A 4742-nucleotide genomic window follows, 5' to 3' on the forward strand; every position below is an offset into this window, starting at 1 on the left:
CAGAAAACTCCACCAGATGTCTGCTGTGGCTACTCCAGCCAATGGAGACTTTAATGGTTACGAATGGAGTCGCAGGGAGGTCATGGGCAATTGTGAGTCAGCTGAAGAACACTTTCAAGGTCAGGGGTCTGAATCTGTTGATTTACCCTTGTCGAGAACCAAGAGCGAAACCTTAGGTTGCTTTTGACCCAGTGAATTTCCTCCCTCCCTCCCCCCTTTCTTTTCCCTTTCCAGTCTAACTTAGCACTTTTATTCCTCTTCTAAATATCTTCCTCCTTTTCTCAATCTCTTCTTCACTGCTCGTTTTGTTTCCCATTCTTTGGTCTAGTTTCTGTGTTTTCAGTTTTCATCACCGACATAGTACCCGACTGGCCGTAAACAAAACGGAAAGCTATGCGTGTGGTCAGAGTATTACAGGTTAGACGGGGTAAAGTGCAATTTTTTTTAAAATCACCATGAGAAAAATTAAAAAGAACGAATTTAAGAGTTTGAGTGTAACAACAGGCTTTGGTTTCATAAAATGAATAGTAAGAAATCGTCATGATGAGTTGCAAACATGCAGTTCTAAACTGGTCTCAGATCACAAACAGTTTTGGGCAGCCCGACCTCGTTGCCCAACAGAATTCCTCTGTTCTTGAAATGTCACTGACTGTCCTGATTCATCTCTGCCCTGTTTCTATCATGTCTGCCGCCTTATTCATTAGAAACAAGATGGGTGTTTTGGGCATTGGAAAGCAAGAAACTCGTGTCTTGTGATTTTTTAATAAATACTTAAAATTTGGGGGCTTCCTTTGTGGCACAGTGGTTAAGAATCTGCCTGCCAATGCGGAGGACATGGGTTCGAGCCCTGGTCTGGGAATATCCCACGTGCCATGGAGCAACTAAGCCCGCGAGCCACAACTACTGAGCCCGCATGCTGCAACTACAGAAGCTCGCATGCCTAGGGCCCATAGTCTGCAACAAGAGAAGCTACCGCAATGAGAAGCTGGCGCACCGCAACAAAGAATAGTCCCCACTCACCGCAATTAGCAAAAGCCCACGTGCAGCAACAAAGACCCAACACAGACAAAAAATAAAAATAAATAAAATAAATTTATTTTTTTAAATACTTAAAATTTTTGGTGGGGACTAGCCTTTATGCTACCACTGATAAAGGCTGTGACCCTAGACTCTAAGGCAGATCAAGTGAAAAAAAGATCTATTTATAAAGATTCAGACAGTAGGTCCAACCACAGTGTTACCTGTGTTAGGTAATAGCTTGGACTTCATAAATCACTCAACCCTTGAAACTATTAAACTCTTGAAAGAGCTTCAGCACCCCCAGAATAATGTTTTAAATTTGAAGGCTAATTACTCCCAAATCGATACAGTTTTGAAAGTAATAGCTCTGGCTTTTGTTGTGGTAAATTGCTAATTATGGTTATCTTTGTTAGATTTAAATTGAATTAGGTTAACCTTGGACCCAGTAATTTTTTGGCTTCTTATGTGGTCAGTGCAAACAGTTATACTTAATGGTGGCAAAGCTGAGATTAAAATGTTAAATGTAAGAGTCAACTGCAAAGTCATTATTTTTTTTTCAAAGTAATGAAAACATTGTACTTCATCTACTGTAAAATTATAGGCTAAAGACTTAGTCCTACAGAGTGCCTCTCAAACATTCAATGAACCCATGCTGATTTAAGAAATGACAAAGTATCATTTCAAAGTTAAATAATGAATGTAAATCACCTTTTAAGTAATGCCACCAATTATAAGGTTTTAAAGCTCTCGGTAGAAATTTTTGGGTAAAAAGATGAGAAATTATTCAATCAAAGTGGAAGATAATTATAATTTTAAAAGAATGAAATATTTGCGAATCTTATGTTTTAAAAGTAATCTGATAAATATTTTAAAATCTAAAAAAATAATAAAAATAAAGTCTTCTCAGATCTAGTTTTTAAGCTATAAGACAAATAGAAACACGTGTCTGATTGAAATGCTAGAGTAATGGGAAAAAAAATATGTCTAAGTTTTTATACCCCTAAGGTTTCAGATTTGTAGCTTGAGCATCTTCTCTGCTTGTATTTGCTCTATGAAAATTCGCAGCCACTACATCCATGGCTCTGGAGCAAGACCAGGTAAGGTCGAGATCTTAAGTTCATCACTAACTAGTCACAAAGCAAACTAATTAACCCTGTCTATGAAGTGATAAAAATAGTTCCTGTTGTGAGGATTAGAAGAAATAATCTACTCAAAATGCTTAGTACAGTGCCTGGCACATACAAACTGCTTAGTAAATGGAATTGATTAATCTAGTGACAATCTGAATTAGGAATTAGGTTAATAAAAATTAAGCCTCAGGCTTCCCTGGTGGCGCAGCGGTTGAGCATCCGCCTGTCGATGCAGGGGACGCGGGTTCGTGCCCCGGTTCGGAAAGATCCCATATGCCGCGGAGCGGCTGGGCCCGTGAGCCATGGCCGCTGAGCCTGTGCGTCCGGAGCCTGTGCTCCGCGACGGGAGAGGCCACAACAGTGAGAGGCCCGCGTACCGAAAAAAAAAAAAAAAAAAAAAAACAACTTAAGCCTCTATGATTTTAGTGCTTCTGTTCTATTTTTAAGACTAATCAATATAATTTCCACAACAATTTTGCTAAAATGAATGACTACATTTCAAAGGTGATTTCTCTCCCATTTGTATCACACAAACATTGCAACAAAAAAGTAAAAAGGAAAAAAATTGTCCCATGACCCAATTACTTCAAAACACATTTCCTTTCAGTGTTTCCTTATAATTGGTTTCACATTTAAGTGTGCACTTACATTGTTAAATGATATAGATTAAATTTTGTGTTCTCATTTTCTTTCCATATAACATTTTTCCCCATATTTCCCAAGCATAGTCTTCAAGTTATCACTTTAACTCATATATTTGGTATCCTATTCTAATCAGTTTACTTTTTAATAATAGCTGTTACCGTTATTTTACCGTGTAGAACCTCAACTTGATCTTTGAATATAAAACGTTATTTTTATATTCATTCTAGAATTGGACTGTGGTTAGATTTATATGCTTGCCATGATGTAAGAATGATTTAAGAGACTTGGTGATAAGTTATGTCATTAGCCACAATTTTTTGATGAAAGAAAGTTGCTAACAAGAAAGTTTGTCAATAGAAGAATATAAGAGAATTGAGCACCAGATTCTTCTTTCCCTCTGTGGCATCCTAATCTCGCTCTGTGTGTGTGTATTAGAGTTCTCCAGAGAAGTAGAACCAGTAGGAGATAACAGACGTGAATTATGGAGCCTGAGATGTGCCACAATCTGCTGTCTGCCAACTGGGAACCCAGGAAAGCTGGTGATGTCGTTCCAGTTTAAACCCAATGGCCTGACAATCAGGGGAGCTGATGGTGTGAATCCCAGTCCAAGGGCAGGAGAAGGTGAGATGGGATGTCCCAGCTCAATCAGGGAAGCAAGAAACAAGGAAGGAAATACCTCCTTCCTCTGACTTTTGTTCTATTCAGGCCCTCAGTGGATTGGCTGATGCCCACCCACATTGGGGAGGGGGATCTACTTTACTGAGTCCACTGATTCAACTGCTAATCTCATCCAGAAACACCCCCAGAGACACACAAAGAGATAATGAAATAATGTTTAATCGGGCCAGTCAAGTTGACACATAAAATTAACCATCACAGTGTGATTGTTACTATATCATACATAACAATTGTTATACAAACAGTAATCAGTTAATTTAAAATAAGTGACTAGAAGAACTTTAGTGATGAGCTGCAAAATCAATGACCTTTTCAGTCTGCAGGTAACAAAGCATCCTCCTGAAAGTTGTTATTCAATAGTTACTATCTGTCGTTAAAGTCTGGATCTTTTCCGTGATTGGCTCATTTGACTATACAGCATCTCAGCAAAATTCCAAGGGCTTTCTGTACTTGTCCTTTGCCATCCTCTGAATTCTGGCACTGGCCCTCAAGCTTGTCCTCTCAAGCTCACGGTTTAGTGGTGACAGCTCCAATCACATCCTACACAACCATGTGGTGGGTGGCAGTAAGTTCCCTCATGCATTTCTTTCTTTTTATCAGAAAGAAAAATCTTCCTAAGAAGCCCAGACAGACTTCCTCTGTGGCTCACTGGACAGCATTGGTCACATGCTCACACCTACACCAGTCACTGGCGGAGGTGAATGAGTCAAAAACGACTGGCTGAGACCAATTATGAGCCTTCTCTTGGAGATGGACCCCGAGCATATCATGGCTCCATAACTAAACAGAAGTAGGATTGTTGACAAAAACGAAGGGGGAAGGCTGCTAGGTGGGGAACCAATGATATCCCCAGTAGGGAGCCATTTTGTTTAATGGAGTTCAGTTGTAGAATATATTAATTGGACATGCATATGTAAAACACATGCAATATGATAACCAAACGAGCAGGGTGGAAACAAAATTATGAGCCATGTGTACTTTAATTCAGCCCTGTCTATGTGTTATCATTGAAACCAAGGCTAGAAATGACACAAGTTTAACAAGGAACATTAAACAAATAGAACATTGTGGGCAGTGGTACCTTGAGAAGACAAAGCTCTGAGCTAGCCATTATATCTTGTTAGGCTGGGTAAAAGCTGGAAGATATTTATGAAACTTTACTTTGAAAACTCTAAAAATATAAATATTAAACCAAATGAAAGTAAAAGTGCCTCCTGTCAGATACTGTCTTTTTCTGAAACTTGTTACAGTGAAATCATTCTGGTTAGT

The sequence above is a fragment of the Lipotes vexillifer genome, unplaced genomic scaffold (genome assembly GCF_000442215.2).
Source record: "Lipotes vexillifer unplaced genomic scaffold, Lipotes_vexillifer_v1.1 scaffold534, whole genome shotgun sequence".
NCBI lineage: Eukaryota > Metazoa > Chordata > Mammalia > Artiodactyla > Lipotidae > Lipotes > Lipotes vexillifer.